General features: G+C 35.7%; 1 long non-coding RNA gene across 1 annotated transcript in view; it reads right to left on the reverse strand.

The window, feature by feature from the left end:
- LOC140138890 (uncharacterized) overlaps positions 1-22,007 on the reverse strand; it is an 87,061-nt gene that overhangs the window by 27,282 nt on the left and 37,772 nt on the right. The window contains exon 2 of the long non-coding RNA XR_011857077.1: positions 1,426-1,479. This is a non-coding gene — a long non-coding RNA (uncharacterized lncRNA). The remainder of the gene's footprint in view (positions 1-1,425; positions 1,480-22,007) is intronic.

Raw genomic sequence — 22,007 nt, forward strand, 5'->3', positions numbered from 1 at the left:
TTAAGCGCACCATTGGATTCACTTGAAATGACCAGATTTTTAACTATAAAGTATCGAGCATAAATGTGACGTATCATTTCAAAAGCTGGCACTTTGGGGCAGGTATTCAATTTTGAGGTTTTTACATATCTTAAATATAGAGATATTTTGCTCCACAACGCCGTTTTCTCCAATGAAATCGGACATTTCTAAGCGAAGATATTGAGTTCATAAGTTATGGTATTATAAAGTTGGAAATTGAGATATCGGCCTTCAAAAATATTATTGACAATGTTGAGGGTAGGAATTCCCTTGAAAAAATGTCTCAAAAAATACAAGATGCCAGTTATATTCCGGTCTGAAACTATCAGGCAATATTTTTAACATTACTAATAATCACAAATTCGCAACAAACCCAAATTGTGAAAGAAAAAATCGCCCCTGGCAGATTTTTGGCTATATCTCCATTCACGATCCTGCCCAAAAGTGTCTACTTTTGACATGACACGTCACAAATGATGATCATTTTAAGTGGATCCAGTGATGCTTTAGGAAGCAGCATACTTTTCATAAACACCAAAAACCAGATGGAGTACGATCATTGTGATATAGACTGTACAAGCATTTTACGTCGTAATCAAATACTTCACCGCCACCTGTTTGTCATGCAGGTGGGTTACCTACAAGTTGATTTACGTCCGTTACACGGAAAATTATATCGAACACACGTATCTAGTATGCTTATCCGCTTACACTCATCCACGACATTGAGTGTGTTATTGTACAAGTTCTTTACCACGTTAACATTTTAGTATAATGAACATCGTGACGTACAGTATTGATTGGATTTCTTTCTGAATTAAGGAAGATAGTTGATCATAATTATAGGTGAAATCACAATGGAAATTTCATCCTTACAAGTTTATTATTTTACGAGATTGTGGATATTTTTCTTAAAGCTATTTTGTATTTTTGACATGAATGAAAGCTTATTCAAATCGTGTAAATTCGATAAGACTGGGCAGCTTTCCAAAATATTTGATTTTGATCTCATTAAAAAAAAAGAGAAAAAAAAAGAGGAAGGTTTTTTTTATTACAAACTCTAATGGTGACCCGCAGGTCAAATTGCTAGAATTGTACATTAAACACACCTGAACAGACACAATGCAATTTGCAGGCAGCAGCTAAATCAGCGCCAATATTGCAACATTGAAACAAACAACTTTACAAACACCCAATCCAACCCAACCACATCCCCCCAGTTAAGCAATGAGGATAAAGTGCCTTGCCCAAGGACACAACACGTTGGCACGAGCGGGGCTCGAACTCACAACCTATGCATTATGAGTCGGGCGCCTTATCCACTCGGCCACACGTGCTCCAAAGGTTGTGTCAACTTTGTAGTGTATAGGCATGCTTGACCCACATTTATATTTATGAACTTACCGTGTGAGGAATCGTAACGTCATACAAATCCAGGAGCCGTTCCGCGCAATTCTTCTGAAAAAAAAATAAAACATTACACACTCTTAATTTTTGCCACTCAAAATTATACAAATTTGGTAAACAAGTGCACGAAATTTTTAATCTCCTTTTACAAAAAGGGCAAACGCCCCTTTTCTTACATCGTGAGTATAGCATTTACAAATTACATTCACATTTCATCTCTGAGCATTCATATTCCATATTAATTAATTGAAATTCGGTTTAGAGATTTTGGATCTGTTATTTGTTGCACCTCTTGCTTTGGAAATTTGGATTATTGCCTATTCTGATCTATTGAGCTAAGTTATGTCTAACACTTTAAACAAGTAAAATTTTACCATGTTCCTGTTTTTGTTGGGTGGGGATATAATGCGAATACAAACGTTTTGAAGAGCAGTTTAGCGGCCAGCGAGCTAATTGGTTCAGTTGTAGCGAACATTGGTGTAATTTGTCGTAAACGGTGTTTTGTAAAAATTGAAATTAATATTGTGTGTAATTACAGATACACGCTCAAATGCTCAAATGAACCAAACAAAACAAGGGTATGTATCTATACAGTTGCATTCAATCTAACAGTGCCATGCACATCGTTGCAAATTTGTATTGCTTTGTGTTGAAATTCAATGGTATAATTATGTATTATATATAAATTTATTTCGCTCCTATATTTTATAGTTAAGCACTATACCTAGTGATGGTTTCACTTACCATAAATAATGATTTTACTATGTGGATGAACAAATGTTTTGAAGAGCAGTTTAGCGGCCAGCGGGCTAATTGGTTCAGTTGTAGCGAACATTGGTGTAATTTGTCGTAAACGGTGTTTTGTAAAAATGGAAACTAATATTGTGTGTAATTACAGATACATGCTCAAATGCTCAAATGAAACAAACAAAACAAGGGTTTGTATCTATACAGTTGCATTCAATCTAAGGCAGGTGTCAGGCACATCGTTGCCCAATTCGCAACTAATTTGATTAGGCAGACATTATATTAGCGTGGTGGTTTTATGAGTAAGTTCGCCGAATATAGGCAATGCACTTATATTATACTGAGTGGCGTAGCTAGGGGTTGTGGCGCCTGGAGTCAAGAATACCGAATGGCGCTCACCACGTCCCAAATTATGAAACAATTGTGTGCGAAAATTAGCACAGATACCTCTAAATTGGTTATGATCAAGTTGAATTTCGATCTTAAAACGGTCTTTCAAATCATGTTCGCAATTCTAACTTTCACCGCTTGGAGGGGGTGCAGAATCGATCACTGAATTGGTCGATTTGGCGCCATCTAAGACGTCGCCATGTGCGCGTTCCCTCCCTCCCAATCTCCCTAGCTACGCCACATATCGGAAATTTCCCTTTATTCGCCAACAAAATCAAAACATAATAATATATCTACTAACTGAAATCGGAAAAATACCATTCGATTTTGACCTTTCCGATAGAAGCTGTCTTTTTTTATTTGCGTGAAATCGGACATTGTATAATGCTAGGTAACCTGACCTGATAACAGAGATAAGTAAATTACAATTTGAGGGCTGGTGTTACAGTTATAACTGTGCAATTTTTATTGGAAAAAAAAGAAAGAAAAAGAAAAGGGAAGTAAAGAAAAAAAGCAACATCTGGAATGTGGTTTGTCAGTTTCATTAACCAAAATCAACTATCACCTGCTCAGTTATATCATGTGGAAAATTTGTGTACATACCGTATTGTACATATTTGAGTATTATTGGATCCTCAATACCACATGGTTGCGGGACAGCCCATTCTACAAGCACTTATTTTATCAATGTTACATTTTATTTATCACGCGTAGAACCTTATTAAATAAAATATAAGAGCAATCAAGTGTTTTCGACATGGGCCTCTGGATCGGTAACAGGCAAATATATTATGTCCTTTTATAGGAGCTCTGAGCCCGGCTCTGAGAGATGTAGTCAAAAAATCAAATGAGAAACACAGTGATAGATTTGACAGATTTTAAAAATACTCAAGAGTCCAACGAACAGTAATTTAGAGACAGAATCTGTAATATCGAAAATAAGAGACACATTGTGAGCGCCTCGTAAAGGTGATCTGCTTAATTAAGCTTTACTATTTCAATTAGTGAGTATGGACAAATATTGCGTTCATGGTCAAAACTACCTTTGACCAAAATCGAGGGCTCCATTGTGGTAACATCTCTTTGAGATAGCAAAATTAAATATTATTCACTTGTATTGTCATGTTGTTTCTTCTCTGATGATACACAATTAGCAATTAAACAGTAGAACGTGTCCAGATTGTACCAGTTTTGCAGCCAATGAAATCAGTTTTTCAAAATTTTACGAAATCATCCTTTGGCTTGACAATCGCAGTCAGGAATTGGAAATTGAAGGGAGAATATGTCCAAGCAACACGTACAGACTACCAAATGTTGCACAATGGTTTCATATCTCACGGTTGCCAACGACCTGTCAACCTCATTCACTGCAATCTAATCATGTACACTCTATAACTATCACCAAGTAAACTTTAATTAGATATATTACACTTGGAAAGTCACCTTGTAGTTGTATTTGATCCGTTTATATACATTTACGATGTGCCTTGCAAGTATAATCATGAAGTGTTTAAAATATAGCTGTGATGCGTTTTACATGTATAATAAACAATATCCTCTTTCATCCTTTGTCGTTTGAGGAAATGTAATATGAGCATATGATATTGTAACTCATTTGTTTGTAATTCATGGTTTATTGTTATTAATATTTTAACTATACTGCGCCAATAAAATATCCTTACACTTGGAAAAATAATCACAATTTCCCAACTGAACAAAATTGGGGTAAATTTTGTTTTTTTAATAGATGCACTATCTAATCCTGCACATAATGACACCACATTGAATCCAATGTGACTTCAAGAGGCAAAGTTACAAGCATTTGATTGGACGAAGGTACAGTTTTAAAAGTGACAAACTGGCCTATTCAAAACTCCACAGACTAGACATATGGTTTGAGAGTGGTGAATGGCTAATTTATGCGCTTGGCTTTAAATTAAAACAAAAGGAACAAAAGGAAACGGAAACAAAAGAAATGGCAAATAAAATGAAAGTTATGAAAAGTACAGAGAAGTAAAAACTGAAATAAAAACTGCTTTAAATAACGCTTCATTGACGAAAGGATGTTGTGTCTTTGTTGCGCTTGTTGGAATCTTTTTGCGCCTTGTATAGGCCAGTTTGTCACTTTCAAAACTGGACCTTCGTCTATTCAATTGCTTGTAACTTTACTTCTTGAGGTCACATTGATTCAATGCGGTGTCATAATGTGCAAGATTATATAGTGCAAATTTACCCCGATATTGTTCAGTTTTGAAATTGTGATTATTTTTCCAAGTGTAAGGATACTTTATTGGCGCAGTATATTTATACGTACATTGAGTTATTTTTGTCTGAAACTATGACAACCTCATTATTCTCAAACTTGACATGTTATACCTAGTATTACGCATTTTTCTTATAAAAAGAATATTGTCTGCTTTAGGCAACTAAGCCAAATGAATTAGGTTAGGCGACATGAACAGAGGTCATTGGAGATGATATTCCGGTGTAGATTTATTTCTGAGCACCGTGATTCTACCGGGTTTCCACACAGATCCTGAGGCAACATCGTGTCATGGCAAAAAGGTTTCCTATCTCACCCGGGAGAATTAACTATGCCGTCAGAAGGAGGACATAAATCAGAACTCACAAAATGACCACATCGTGTTGTGCAATCTTATCGAAAAGTCTGCAGGGCAATCCTTCCAGAGTAGTTCATATTGTGATGACTTAAAATATAGCGCAATCGGTCATGTGGTGAGAAATAACCGATATGTTAGATTGCAAATTGTTAACACGCCCAACCCTAGTAAACAAAATATGAAATGAAATGAAATGACCTATTGCTAGAGCCTTACAGCCCGTACTTTTAGTAAAGGTCGCTCTATTATAATCTTTTTACAAGTCTTTAGTACAATATTTTTCAACAATTGGGCAATTTATTGTTAACATAATAAGTCCCAATGAAACAGCTCTTTGCATATTCACCAACCAAAATGTATATAAACATTTACGGAAAATGAAAATTCTTGTGAGATATTTAAAATGCAAATAAATTTGCTATTATTTCGCAAGGAAAGCAAAAACAAACTAAATTGTAACTGTCAGATTAAAGCAGTTAGTTTCTTTACCAGCTTGGCCATATTGATTAGCAAAAATGCAGCACATTGACCGACTTGAACAGGATTGACGTGTTTAGTTTCGATTAGAAATGTAATTCAATGCCATTTATCATAGACGGTTCGGGAACTGGCGACTTTAGTGTGCTAATCTTCTCAGGTTTATTAAATCATTATTATTATTTTCATAGTATTTGCTTTATTAGCTTAACCCACGACGTTGTGAACCTTACACACATTTGACAATTATTTTATGTTCTAACAGCAAGGGCGTTGATTGTGACATTCCTCGGTTCCCCTCTAATTTCGTTCACGATTGATAGCATTTTTTAACCCAATAAAAGATATACTGCGCCACAAAAAATTATCCTTACACTTGGAAAGAATGTCCAAATTTCCTAATTTTAAAACCATATTTGGGTAAATTTGTTTTATTTTTTAATAGATGCAATAGATCTAATCCTGCACATCCCATTGAAACCTCAAGAAATAAAGTTACAAGCATTTGATTAGACAAGTGTCCAGTTTTAAAAGGGGCAATCGTGATTCAACAACAACAATTCGAAGTACCATGTAAGATTTGTAAATTGCTACACAAATTAAAATTTGAATGTCAATTTTGAAACGGTTGAAACTCCTGGTAACATGATTGATGATATGCTGTCAACCAACAAATACAACAACAAGAAAGAGTTCGTTTAGTTCCTGCAAAATAACCAATTTATCTCTATCTACTTTGTATTATTCCCCCTCGCCTTATAAACATGAAAGTAAGGAGATATATATTTAATACAAATCACACCGTCTGTGTAGGTGTTTAGTTCGCCTTAAGCATGTTAAGCAAGACAACATTTGTGTTGATGACATGTTCTTGCTTAGTATTGGAAATCACTGGTTAATAAAGTATTAACAGCCCTTGGCTAGACAACTTATATTTAGTATTTACAGAAAGGTCAAGGAGGCTAAGAACATGATGTGTTAGCAATAGCAGTCACTTTAAATAAAAGCTAAGATGTTGTTTTGCTTTGAGCAGACAACCCTGTCCTGCATAAAAGCAAAAATCTCAAACTATTCATATTGTGTGATGCCGATACGCGGGTTGAAGTAAATGGTTTTGATTTTCAGAAACCCGCACTATGGACCACGATGGCCTCATCCCAATGGCACAATTCAATAACCGCAATTAAACAACCATTTTGACCTCAAGTTTCAGAGTATGAGTGGTTATACCCAAATTTTCAAAGGTCATTCAATGAATGTGCAAATGTATTGGGGTTAAAGAACTGTGCCTTGATAGAAGAGCATGTTGTGGATCCTAGTGCTGCTAGGAGTGAGGGCACAAACCGGCCTTACTTAAGTGGGAACGTCCTCACTCTAGTCCCACATAGTTGATCTGGCTGCACAGTATGACTGCCGCAACAGTTCCCTAGTTGGCCAATGGTCCTAGTATTTTGAAGGCTGCGGCCAGCTCGTATATGAGAGTAATCACATTTAGAATTGACGAATTTGCTAATTTTGATATGGGAAAACGAAATGGTACAGATGTACTAAACGGACCAACCGTTATAAAATAAATGTAGATATTTATATAGCGCTTTATGCCGTAAACAGCCTCAAAGCGCTTTACATTTATTCCGCCGTCATTAGATTATGCCGAAACCACGCTTGCAGCCTACAAATGGCGCAACGTTATCATGACCTTTATATAACCCGACATTTAAATGTTATTAAAACGTTTTTACCTAAACCAAAAGCCAAAATATAACTTATTTAAAACGTTTTTAAAACGTTTTTGTGTTTGCTGGGAAGGTCGCTCTATTATAATCTTTTTACAAGTCTTTAGTACAATATTTTTCAACAATTGGGCAATTTATTGTTAACATAATAAGTCCCAATGAAACAGCTCTTTGCATATTCACCAACCAAAATGTATATAAACATTTACGGAAAATGAAAATTCTTGTGAGATATTTAAAATGCAAATAAATTTGCTATTATTTCGCAAGGAAAGCAAAAACAAACTAAATTGTAACTGTCAGATTATAAAAGCAGTTAGTTTCTTTACCAGCTTGGCCATATTGATTAGCAAAAATGCAACACATTGACCGACTTGAACAGGATTGACGTGTTTAGTTTCGATTAGAAATGTAATTCAATGCCATTTATCATAGACGGTTCGGGAACTGGCGACTTTAGTGTGCTAATCTTCTCAGGTTTATTAAATCATTATTATTATTTTCATAGTATTTGCTTTATTAGCTTAACCCACGACGTTGTGAACCTTACACACATTTGACAATTATTTTATGTTCTAACAGCAAGGGCGTTGATTGTGACATTCCTCGGTTCCCCTCTAATTTCGTTCACGATTGATAGCATTTTTTAACCCAATAAAAGGTATACTGCGCCACAAAAAATTATCCTTACACTTGGAAAGAATGTCCAAATTTCCTAATTTTAAAACCATATTTGGGTAAATTTGTTTTGTTTTTTAATAGATGCAATAGATCTAATCCTGCACATCCCATTGAAACCTCAAGAAATAAAGTTACAAGCATTTGATTAGACAAGTGTCCAGTTTTAAAAGGGGCAATCGTGATTCAACAACAACAATTCGAAGTACCATGTAAGATTTGTAAATTGCTACACAAATTAAAATTTGAATGTCAATTTTGAAATGGTTGAAACTCCTGGTAACATGATTGATGATATGCTGTCAACCAACAAATACAACAACAAGTAAGAGTTCGTTTAGTTCCTGAAAAATAACCAATTTATCTCTATCTACTTTGTATTATTCCCCCTCGCCTTATAAACATGAAAGTAAGGAGATATATATTTAATACAAATCACACCGTCTGTGTAGGTGTTTAGTTCGCCTTAAGCATGTTAAGCAAGACAACATTTGTGTTGATGACATGTTCTTGCTTAGTATTGGAAATCACTGGTTAATAAAGTATTAACAGCCCTTGGCTAGACAACTTATATTTAGTATTTACAGAAAGGTCAAGGAGGCTAAGAACATGATGTGTTAGCAATAGCAGTCACTTTAAATAAAAGCTAAGATGTTGTTTTGCTTTGAGCAGACAACCCAGTCCTGCATAAAAGCATGATCTCAAACTATTCATATTGTGTGATGCCGATACGCGGGTTGAAGCAAATGGTTTTGATTTTCAGAAACCCGCACTATGGACCACGATGGCCTCATCCCAATGGCATAATTCAATAACCTCAATTAAACAACCATTTTGACCTCAAGTTTCAGAGTTGTTGTACCCAAATTTTCAAAGGTCATTCAATGAATGTGCAAATGTATTGGGGTTTAAGAACTGTGCCTTCATAGAAGAGCATGTTGTGGATCCTAGTGCTGCTAGGAGTGAGGGCACAAACCGGCCTTACTTAAGTGGGAACGTCCTCACTCTAGTCCCACATAGTTGATCTGGCTGCACAGTATGACTGCCGCAACAGTTCCCTAGTTGGCCAATGGTCCTAGTATTTTGAAGGCTGCGGCCAGCTCGTATATGAGAGTAATCACATTTAGAATTGACGAAAAAGGTTTCATTGTTTACAACAAGTGTTATGGCTCATCTATCTACCAATGAATGTGATGCTAATTTTGATATGGGAAAACGAAATGGTACAGATGTACTAAACGGACCAACCGTTATAAAATAAAAAAATAAATGTAGATATTTATATAGCGCTTTATGCCGTAAACAGCCTCAAAGCGCTTTACATTTATTCCGCCGTCATTAGATTATGCCGAAACCACGTTTATAAGACGAAGTTAGATGTCGTGTCAAAGGTCACGACAAGACATCCGAACCCGGAGGGCGCTGGGCTATTCTAATTACTGGTACGTGGAGCCCCCAAGATGCTTCTAGGTCCAAAGGCGATTATTTGCGGAAACCTTATTTGAATTGGTCGAAACTTAAATTCTAGGCAACGGTTCACCAGACGCTCCCAATAGACATGGAATAGACAATGCGTTCCTTGAAAAAGTTCGGGAACTCAAATAAAACATTGCATCATAGTATATTGAAACGTAAAACTCAATTTATGTATTTTGTTCACGGGTGCTTTTACAAGGAAAGTTCAACAACCATTATCTATTCACGTGAGTAATTGCTGAAGGCTTCAAATAACAGCCTACATTCGTGAATGGTCCTCTAATAAAGGGATTTGTACACCAAAGGGCGGGTATTTTCGAGTACGTCCTTTGGATTTTAACATTAATGAACCAAGCATAATAATGCTATCTGATTTTATATCCGCCTTAAGCACCATAGTGCACTAACCTTGAAGAGTGCTTTTATGAGGGCGTTTCTGTCATTTGTGTGCTTACATTGGTAATGCACATGCATTCTTAAGGCAAGAGTGATGACATAGCGTTAATATCTACTCATTTGGTAAAGACCTGTAGCTAAACGTTGTAGCTACAGATCGATTCTAAAATACTAAGATATATACTTACTTATATCTTCTACTGCAATCAATGTAGTGATTACATTGAGTTGGCATGTTCTTCTAGGTACTCAACCGATTTTCATGTAAAATACAAAATGCGAGTAGGGAGAAGGATTTATGAAGCTTAAAACTTATGTTAATGTAATAAAAAAAGAAGCTTACTGATGATTAGGAAGAAATTAGAAAGTGGCTTTGTAACAGCATGCTTTTCCTAAATACTGACAAAGCAAATGGTATGCATTATTGTGCAGTAGTTCAAAATTACGTAATGCTCATAATATTCTAAACTTTAAGGGCTTATTATATAGTTGATAATGTTTGGGAGTGGTAATTGTTGTGACGGTAATTTGTCTTTGAATAATTGAATATTGATCATAGTGCCGTAAGCCATTGCACACTTGCATCAAGTGCACGCCGTTGGGCGAGGTATTGTCATGTTTAGATAATTTAGGCACTCATTGTTGACTCTTCAAGCCGTACGGACGCAACCATCTCGTCTCTGGATGTTTAGTTTAGGTTGTTCACCATGACGGCGAATATTCTTTGCCATGTCGTGCACGTGAATTATATTCAATTATGCAACAATGTGACTCTGGTAAGATTTATTAAGACAAACATTATTATTTTGATCCGTGTGTAAATTGATGTAAAATCACAATAAATTTCATATACGTTATTCTGTTTCATCTGGTTCATTTATAGTCATTATTCCCCCTTCTTCTCAGATTCTACCTTTCCTTTGACTAATTTCCTACTTTACATGACGAGTTCCTGTTGCACAAACAAGTAAATGGTGTTACTCAGAAAGTCTTATAAGATTCGGTTAAATTAACGTTTATATATTTTGGTAACTATATAAACATACTAAAGATACCATAATAAAATGTTATAAATGTTGGAGTCGAGCTCCATTTTAATGATTTTGCTATTTTTTTCCATTGTTTAATATATTTCATCTATCAATCTGTATGTGTCGAAACAGATCTTTTAGCTGTTCATGAGTGGGTTCACTTTCCAATTTCTGAGTATTGTTATAGAAACCAATGCATTTTTAAAGTGAATGTGATCGCCAACACAATATGTTTGAGAAGCAGGTCACTGTACAAACGTGGTAATTCATTCCTAAAAGAAAAAAACTAGGCTGCTTCTGTTAATAAACCAGCATGACTGTTTAGAAATTAGCGCACGTCTACCTAAATTACTTAAAAATATGAACATCCTTGGCAAATTTTAAAGTTTAGGAGTACAATTTGTAGGAGTTCAAATCTTAAGGCAGATCGGAGGGGTTTATGGGGTAAAGCTGTTCTGGCCCATTTTGTGTAAAATCTGAAAGAGCTATACCGTAACAAAATATAAGCCATGTTATAGCTGAGATTATGCTCTTCCTTTTTGCTATGTTCTGTCGCCATTGGCTCTAATGGTGTTCAGGAGCACCAAGTAAGCAAATCCAAAATACTGAAGAGATCAGTGAGCTACTTTTTGCTGGTGACGTGAGCTTCATCCATGCGGACTTTGTTGGTCTCCAAGATCACACCACAAAATCCAATGTAGCTTGCGATGAGAGTCAGCATAGGCAAGACTGGGAATAATATTGTGGTCAGCCACTATCACTATAAACAATCAGACACTGAATCAAACAAAAGTTCAAATACTTTGGAATAATATTTTCTGAAGATTGAAAGCAGAGAGATAAGGGGTCAAAACGTCAATAAGATAATTTACCAACTGGGCCCACTATTAACTCATTAGGCCATCCTAATGAAAACAAAGTCAAAATTCATCAACTCAATTATGTTTTCCAACACTCTGATATCAATGACAAACTTGGACTCGCCAAAAGAATACTGCACAATAGCTCATCACCTGTGAAATTAAATGCCTACGACGAGCAAGTAACAAATTAAGGAGTGAGGTTTGATGTTAGATAAATGATGCCTCTATTGACATAATAGTGCAACCTAACAGGATAGTAAACAAAATAGACGTATCCTTAGTTAAATGGAGATGTTGTGTCTAGCAGCTTTTAGTCACACATTAATAGTTGCACACGGCAAAACGTAACCATGTTAACGTGACTCGTTACCGCTGAAAGGTAGAAACTGGGACGCATCGTAGGTGTCATATATTACGTTTCAATCACCATTACCAGGTACATAATGCTACGTTATATGAGCTTAATTACTGTGAGCGAATGGAGATAGAATACGGTCTATAAAATAATGATGCCACTGGTGGTGACATACGGGTACAATAACTACAGCCAAAGTAAAGATACATATTCTTGTAGACATGAAATCCTTCCATATATATATATATATATTTTATTGCTCACCTGTAATGGGTTTGAGCACTCTAAAATTCCAAAGTTAGTCACTTGTAAAGTAAACTTGTTATAATACGCCCCACTATTTTTAGTGGTTGAGCACTCTCGACTACTTTTGGAGTAGAGACTGTTCTGGTTGGCTTGGTTCGTCATGATTTTGACACCACAGAATGTATATACTCGTATAAACATTTCTGTAAATTTGAAATCATGACAAACTATCCGTCTGATGATCGGTTTACCCAATGATCGTAAGTGAGGGTATTCCGTGAAACTTTAAGTAACGGTTGCCTTGCCAGAGGTCTATACTTTGAATTTGTTTCTATTGCTCACCTGTAATGGGTTTGAGCACTCTAAAATTCCAAAGTTAGTCACTTGTAAAGTAAACTTGTTATAATACGCCCCACTATTTTTAGTGGTTGAGCACTCTCGACTACTTTTGGAGTAGAGACTGTTCTGGTTGGCTTGGTTCGTCATGATTTTGACACCACAGAATGTATATACTCGTATAAACATTTCTGTAAATTTGAAATCATGACAAACTATCCGTCTGATGATCGGTTTACCCAATGATCGTAAGTGAGGGTATTCCGTGAAACTTTAAGTAACGGTTGCCTTGCCAGAGGTCTATACTTTGAATTTGTTTCTATTGCTCACCTGTAATGGGTTTGAGCACTCTAAAATTCCAAAGTTAGTCACTTGTAAAGTAAACTTGTTATATATTTTATTATATATTTACGTGTACCCACCAGTTTCGCTTGAGTGAGAGGGATGTTAGGTTTCACCCTAGACATTGTGTGTTTTGAAGCCTCAACACTCCTCTAACTAAAGAGAGATGGGTGTTTGGTGTCACCCTATAAATATTGTTTGTGTTGATGCCTCAATACCCCTCTCACTGAAGTGAAATTGGTAGGTGTATAAAGTAAATATATAATAATACTAAATAACCATGGACGAAAGAGATCACAGACAAACTCCAAACAGTCAAAGTCTCAGCATCTCCCGATAATGAGGGCCGGTTGTTATATGAATGCGACTGGCGAAACTGCTACGCACGTACCGCGTATACGCGAAGGCACACGACGCGTGATTGTTAGACACGGCAAAATCGAACGATCGGCCCTCATGAATATTCGATAATTCACAGTATGACAATGCACCTGGCATACCGTGGAAACATGACATATGATGCCCATGGGCATCGACGCTATGTCAGGTACCGCGTGAGCAAACTCAAAAATAGCGCAAATAGCGCGAGCGTACACAAAAGAAACTTTGCGCGATGTCGCCAGGTCTGAACGCTGTACCGGCGTCAGTTGAATTCTAATACGTTTAGAGGGCACAGGCATGGAAAATTCCAATCTGTTTATTTATTAATCTGTGGCACGGGGACTTTGACTGTTGATAGTCTGTAGTAATCTGTGAAATTAACCAAGGTACAAAATAGAACGCGCGCAATTATTATAATCGTTCATTACTAGAAAGTAATTGGTCGCGATTGGAGTAGATGGGCCAATTTTAGCACACACTTTCATTTAGATTAGTTCTAATTAGATTTACAGGATAAGGACCTGGGTATTGCTTGAAGACGGTCCATGTAATAATTTAATATAAAGAGGCTGGTTGTAAATTGCCACACTAGAATGAAGACTAAGGGTATATCAGTTACAGGTTGTTACCAGTACTGCCTCAAATACACGATTGCGGTTACTTCAGAGGGTAAGTTAACTATTTGAATGTGCTTTATTTATTTGTTCATTCATTTAATTATTTATTTATTCGCTTCTAGAATTTTTTGGCCCTACCCCTAAAGAAGACAGATTTGACACATCTGACCTCGTAAATCATAAGACAAATAGAATAAGAAAAAACATACGAAGAAAAAAACATAGCCAGCAGTACATAGAGTATCCTGCCTACAGAGTTCATGATCACAGTCTTAATTTAGCACGCTGGTAAGCAGTGTTTGGTGTTGGGGATAATCGATAACCGACAATCAATGATCATTCAGCTATCAATATTCAATATTTCTAAAAATACTGATCACGAACTCATGTTCACAAGTGTAGGGGGTATATATAGCATGTTGGTGCTCGCAACATTAAGAAAATTCAATAAGTTTTTGATTTTCCGATGTCTTCTTTAGGGTAGGAATAGCCCCTTATAGGCCACCTTTCGTCATTATTCATATAGTTGGCCGCTAAGACACAGTGAAATGTATGCCATGATGATTAGGTGAGATTAACCGTGTACCAACTGTGAACTCAGGTAGTCCAGTGGGTTAACTCTCGACCGGAAATCGTGAGGCCCGGGGTTCAATCCCCGCTGAGTCCTGATTTTTGTTTCTCTTAATTTGTCAGTTTGCCTAAGTTTATTAAAGTCATTTTTTTGTGGCGGGATTGAATATGTTAACTTTATATAGAAAGTCATGAACCAAAAAGTAACATTAAAGCATCAAGACGTCACTCCATTACACCATCAGGTATTTCGTTCACGGGTGCTTTTAAAAAGATCGTTGAACAACCATGACCTATTCATGTGAGCTTGCAATCGCTGAAGGCTTCAAATAACAGCCTATACATTCGTAAATGCTCCTCAGATATTACGTCTTTTCGAGTGCGTACTTTAGATTCCTAAATTAAGGAAACCTACGTGCTTTGTTGTCTGTAACAGCATGAGAAGCCAGCATTATAATGCAAAGAATTTAAATGCCACCTAAGCATGCACTTTCCTTTGAAGGGTGCTTTTATGAGCGCATGTGTTTCATTTACATAAGTACACATCAAATTGTGTAATGAACACTTCACAGGCATCGGTGATGGTAAAGTTGCAATATCTACTCATTTAGTAAAGACAGTAGTTTAAGATCTTTTCAAAATACTAAGACATTAACCGATGTAGCCGCATTATGCAATCAATTTAGTGCTTACAAGATTACGTCGGCATGTCTATATAGATAATGAACTTTTAACTTCTGGACGTGTAGTTTGCTGTATTTAATGTCGAGGTCAGGATTATACTCTGCAGGATTGCAGAATGTAGGTTACATAAGACAAGATGGGGTGTGTGGCCAACGACTACAACTACAACGACAACAATGCGCTTAAACCTAGAAATACTGAGCCATATTTTATAATACTGACTATGAAGGATAAATATAAGCATAAATATGATAATTATTGTGGGGTTAGTTATGAGGCCTCATTTGCAATGCCGTACTAATTTCATTCCAACCCTTTTTGTCAAGGGTTGTAGTTCATGAAGCATCCCAAAGAAACAAATTATCTTCAAATTAAATTACCAATTGCCTGAATTTGGATAACTGGTCATAATGAATGATTCAAATTACCCATGATAACCTATTTAATATGCTGGATTGCAGCATAGTTTGCCGTTACGAATATTTTAGCTCAACAAAGATTATACGCACTTCATGGTCTAGCTGGAAGAAGAGGGTATCCTGCTGTTTGAAAATAAGCTTGAAATCAACGTCTCTAGTAGCCCGACGAGTAGGACCTATTTTTTTCTTATTTACCAGACTATGTTCAGCTCAGACTATGACCATATCATATCTCATATGGCGCAAGAAAGACGAATCGCGAAAGTCCAGTGACCGCGCCGCCCGTTGTGGACTTTCGCGGTCAATGATCTTTCTTGAGCAATCAGAGCCTACATGAGCAGTGATGAGTACTATAATAGTTGGTAACTGAGAAAAAAACAGGTTCGTCGGATTAGTCTGTAGATCAGAAAAAGTGCGTTTCAGTTTCGACAAAATTGCTTTTGTTAAAAAACACGCTTATGTAGTTTCCTGGTCATAACAATTTAGAAAAAGTATAATTTGTCCTATCTGCGACGTATGGTTAAAGGTCGAATATCATCGAAAATTATTCGGATTTCCATAGAAATGATCCCAATTTGTTCCTTTTTCAAAAACAATTCAAACTAGATATGAAGACCCGAGCGCAAGAAGACCGCGTAGTCCAGCCGTGACCTTGAAATGACCTCTGATAACCTTGAGCTGACCTTGGAAAAAAATTTCTTTTCATACAAAAAATGTAGGCATTAAGCTTAATAACAATATATTTACTATCATATGACTTTTGTTGACCTCTGATGACCTTGGAATGATCTTTATGTTTGAAATCATATCAACATTACATATACTAATGTTCATTTAAATTGGACACACTTTAGAATTTTACACCTTTTGACCTTTGGTTGACCTCTGGTGACCGACCTTGAAAAGACTTCCATCATAATTTGATCCATATCAGGATCACATAATACTAATATTGATTCCAGACAAACTTTAGAATTTTACCCATGTTTAAGCCAAATCTGATTATAACCCTATATGCTCGTATAACGCTAGAGCTTTTTTGATATTATTCTGATGATCACAGCACTTAATATCCAGCAAATAGTCAATTTTAAAGTGATTTTCAGTAATCAACTCTATTTTACCCGCACATGACCTTGAACTCAAAATCTGTGTACACCCGATATGCACCAGGATTATGTCAATGCATATGTGTCAGTTGTGTCTCTGTACAAATCTGCAGGAAAAGAAGTATTTTGAAGGTATTTGATTATGTATCGGAAATACTCCCATAATGACCTTTGACCTCAAATCCGTGTACACCTTATAGGCCCCGCCAAGGTCAATGACCAAAATGCATTACTGTTCCATGTAATCTGTAGAAGAAAAAGCATTTTTAGCCAAAATGACTCATCCTTGACGTTTGACCCCAAATGGGTCAGGTCAAATGTAAAGGCTAGGGTAGTGGAGCTTTTGCCCAAATTTAGTCATTATTATGTTTTGATGAATCCAAGTTTTTGAAAATATTTGATCCAACACATAATAATGATGAAATTGGATGCTTTACGCCCAATATTTATTGGTCTCACTATGAGTTTTAAAATATTGGACTCGACTACGTCTCGTCCAATATTTTAAAACTCATAGCTCGACCAATAAATATGGACTCAATCGATCAAATTTTATATCATAATAGGTCAAATCATTGCTACTATACAAAGTGTTTTACTATGTAGATGCTGTCAATGAAAATCACTTGGAACCAGATAATCTACTTGGTAGCCAAGGAGATTGTCATCTGTGTAAGGAGTTTGTACGCCAAGGATATGAGCTGATATGTCAGTTGGATATCAATTGTGAGAGTCGTCTGGGCTTTTAAAACGAACTGATCACCAAAAAACGAGACATTCATGATGCAGTCATGGTCCATGGCAAAGGCGATTCGACCTTTGTGGCATTAAACCCAGTTAACAGGAAATTAATCCAGTAAATCGATTCAGTAAAGCAAATAAGCTCATGCATTCGATCACTAACGGCAACAAGCTTCGGTCGATTACCCCAGCTGCAGCGTGTGTAAACTCTAATTTGCACAGAGGCTGTACGTGAAATTATTGATTGGCTCCAAACAAAGGTGCACGTGAACCGGTGCACGTAATCATGGCGCAGTGCAGTCCATTCAATCAAATGTTGTCATCAACCTATTTGATCACAGTGCATTATGTTATGTGTGTGAGACGAACTGTCGCGGTTGATTGCAATCAAACAAACGATGTCTTATGTATTACTTTGTTCCGTGATGAAAATCGTGATGTTTTATTCAATCACTCTTGAAAAATGTATTTCTTTTGTAGGCCTATTACTTTGTTTTGTGATGAAAATCGTGATGTTTTATTTCATCACGCTCTAAACAATAATTATAGTTACATGCATTTCAAGAAAAAATCCTTATTAAAACGGTAGGCCCTATGTTGTTTAGAAAAAATGTAGAAAGTGATGATGATGATGATGTCGATGATGATGATGATGATGATGATGATGATGATGATGATGATGATGATGATGATGATGATGATGATGATGTCTCCAAAAGTGTCCCGGTTTGTTTTTCTTGCCCTAAATCGTGCGTATCTATTAATAAGGCACTTCAATAATCAATAATCAGTCCCGTGACGGCCTCCACTAACTAGCTACTAACTTGGGTTTATGGGCGCTGATATTTCATGTTCACTGTCACTTATTTATCAGAAAAGTGCGACCATTTGTCAATCACCTACAGTACCCAATTTCGGCATACTATATAAGAAACTCATCATGATGATTGCCAGAGAATAGTTAAAATGTAGCTTGTACCGTTTTTTTGTGGCATCCTTCAGAAGTGAGCGGTCCGATACCAATATTTTCGGTCAAATCTCCATTCAATTAACACGGGGAGTTGGCTAGCTATGCCTTGCCCTCACTCATATTTTACAAAAGTGCGACTATTTCTGAACATCTAACCTAGCTGTAATTTTAGGTCATGTTAGAGAAATATATTTGCTAGAAGTTTGGAGAATAGCTAACATATTGGCTGGTTATTTTTCACACAGTGATGTTAACTAGGCAAGTGCCCATTCTTCCAACGTAGATCATTTGTAAAGGTCACGCGTCAATGGTGAGAGCACTGTGTATTGTGTATAGGAAAACGGACAGTAACTGCAGTATGTTTGTTAAGGTGATGATTCTTATTTTGCTTTGCCAGTAATTCACGTTGTATGTGCAAGAGTATGATCGTCCTATTATCTGTTACTGTACTTTCAATTTTTTTTTTGATTTGTGAAATCTTTATTGAGGGATTTAAACTACTTCAGTGGCAAGCACTGCTTTCCAAGCAGGCCCTCACACAATGATATATACAACATTGTTACAGAATATATACAAAATAACATGATATTTAGTAATTAATACAAAAACATCAATAATAAGTGTGAAGGAAAATAAATATACCTCAAATACATGAATGATATAAATCTTAAATACATACAATATAAATAAATGATTATAATTCAGCAGTAGTAATGAATTGATGCAAAGACGTAGTTTCAAGGTTTACACGACATGATGGTGGCAAATTGTTCCATAAGTTTGCAGCTCTTACAATAAATGTACGTTTACCCACCCATAGTGGGTAGGAGAACATGAAAACTAATATGAGATACTGTATTAAGATCACATATTAAGTATCATGTGAGAGTATACTCTTGTACTCCAGAAGACAGGATCACATATTAATGTGCGACACTATGGAATATAAAAAGCAGGATATGGGTATGTTAAAAATTGAAATGAGGTATGGGGCTGGCTGGGGGTGGCTACAGGGCGTTATCTCAAGGACAATATTGTTCAAGGTTGCGCCGCAGGCTTACAAAGAAACAATAGCAATCAAGCTTAAACTTTAAATTAGCACCCGATAGAGGCAGGGCCTGAAGAATGAGGGAAATTATGGGGTAAATATTTAACGGAATAAACTGCATAATCATATTATTTAGATTTATTCCGTTAAAAATCTTATTTTAACTTATCAAATTACTAGTTTTTATATTCTATGGTGTCAAATATTTATTCACAACGTTGTAAATACGCATTAAATACGATTAATAACAACAGAGGCGCTTTTTCATATTAATATGTGATCCTGTCTTCTGGAGTACAAGGGTATACTCTCACATGATACTTAATATGTGATCCTAATACAGTATCTCATATTAGTTTTCATGTTCTCCTACCCACTATGGGTGGTTTACCACTGTTAGAATAATATTTAGGCACAATCAATGTGTTTGAAGAATGACTCCTTGTAATGTGATCATGAGCATTATGAACAAAGTCAAATTGATTACATAAATATTCAGGACACATATTTTTGATGCATTTAAAGGTAAGAAGAATCATGTGATTAGACCATCTATCAGAAAGTTTAATCCAATTTAAAGAACTTAACATTTCATCTACTGGTGTTCTGATATCAGCAAAGAGAATTGTTCTAGTTAATCTGTTGTGAAGTACTTGAAGCTGATATTGATTGGTTGTAGAACAATTAGACCAAACACTGCTGGCATAGTCAAAATGTGGAATTACAAGAGCATTAGAGAGCATAACTAAGGTTTTATGAGGAAGGAAATACTTTGCACGTTTTACAACACCAATTCTCTTGGAAACATTTCCAGATACATAATCAATGTGTGATGACCAAGACATATTACTATCAAACTTCATACCAAGATATTTGAAAACATCAACTCTTTCAATAATTTTGTCATCAAATGTAAGAGTTATGTCATTGTAATGATTAAGTGTATGATTAGTTCCAAAAATCATAAACTTTGTTTTGTCAGTATTTAATGTGAGCTTATTAGCTTTAAACCAGTTAGCTACAGTTTTTAGGTTATATTCAAGTTGCATTTGTAAGTCATCAGGATTTTTTGCTTTACACATAAGCGAAGTGTCATCTGCATACATTACTGTCTTACAAGTTACAACATCAGGTAAACAATTAACAAAAATAATAAATAGAAGAGGACCTAAGATTGAGCCTTGAGGAATTCCAGTATTATAAGTTTTGAAATCTGACAGAAAAGAATTAACATGCACAGCTTGAGCCCTATTACTTAGGTATGATTTAAACCAACCAAGTTCATTACCCTTAATACCATATTCAGCAAGTTTATTAATTAAAATTTCATGATTTACTGTATCAAAAGCCTTTTTTAAATCCAAAAATATAACTCCTGTTGCAAAACCATTGTCCATATTATTAAGAATATAATCTTGGACATCTAGTAAAGTTGTTGTTGTGGAATGATTGGATCTAAAACCCGATTGAGAATCAGAAAGGATATTTCTACTACAAAGATAATCATATAATTGGTTATGAACAGTTCTTTCAATAATCTTCGAAATAATTGGTAAGACAGATATTGGCCTGTAATTGTTTACATTATTCTTATCACCAGATTTAAAAATTAGAGTAACTTTGGCTTTCTTCCACTCATTAGGAAATTTAGAACTGTTTAAAGAAATATTACAAATATGAGCAAGTGCTTTTGACACATAAGGTGCGGCCAATTTGAGTAGTTTTACATTGAATTTATCTAAACCTGGTGACTTATTATTATCCATATTACATATTTGATTATATACAAAATCATAAGATACAGAAGAGAATCTAAAACTCTCACTATGGTTACATCGAGATATACTACTTTTTTTTCCATCATTACATGGGCAAGTGATATCAACATTATCAAATTGTCTGCTAAGTTCTTCACCTACTGAGGTGAAGAATTGATTAAATGAGTCAGCAGTGTCTTTACCTGTAGCAATATTATCATGACCATTTTGACTTATAATATTAGGCACAGTTGGTTTATTATTTTACTTGGTATTACTTTTTAAGTGTTTTCCATAACTTTTTACTATCATGTACATTATCATTAATTGCCCTTTCAAAGTGCTTCTTCTTCAAATAAAATTTCATAATTAACTCTATTTCTAACTGACTTAGCCTTTTCCCAATCATCAGGGTCATTTGTTTTATGAGCCTTGGCATACAAATAATCCCTATCCTTACACAATTTAAGAAAATTACCGTCTACCCATTCAGGGAGATGTCCCTTTATACGCTTAGTTTTAAAAGGTGCATGTTTATCACATGCTTCATTAAACAATGATTGCCACTTAGATAAAGCATCATCAACAT

This window comes from Amphiura filiformis, chromosome 18 (genome assembly GCF_039555335.1).
Source record: "Amphiura filiformis chromosome 18, Afil_fr2py, whole genome shotgun sequence".
Taxonomy (NCBI): domain Eukaryota; kingdom Metazoa; phylum Echinodermata; class Ophiuroidea; order Amphilepidida; family Amphiuridae; genus Amphiura; species Amphiura filiformis.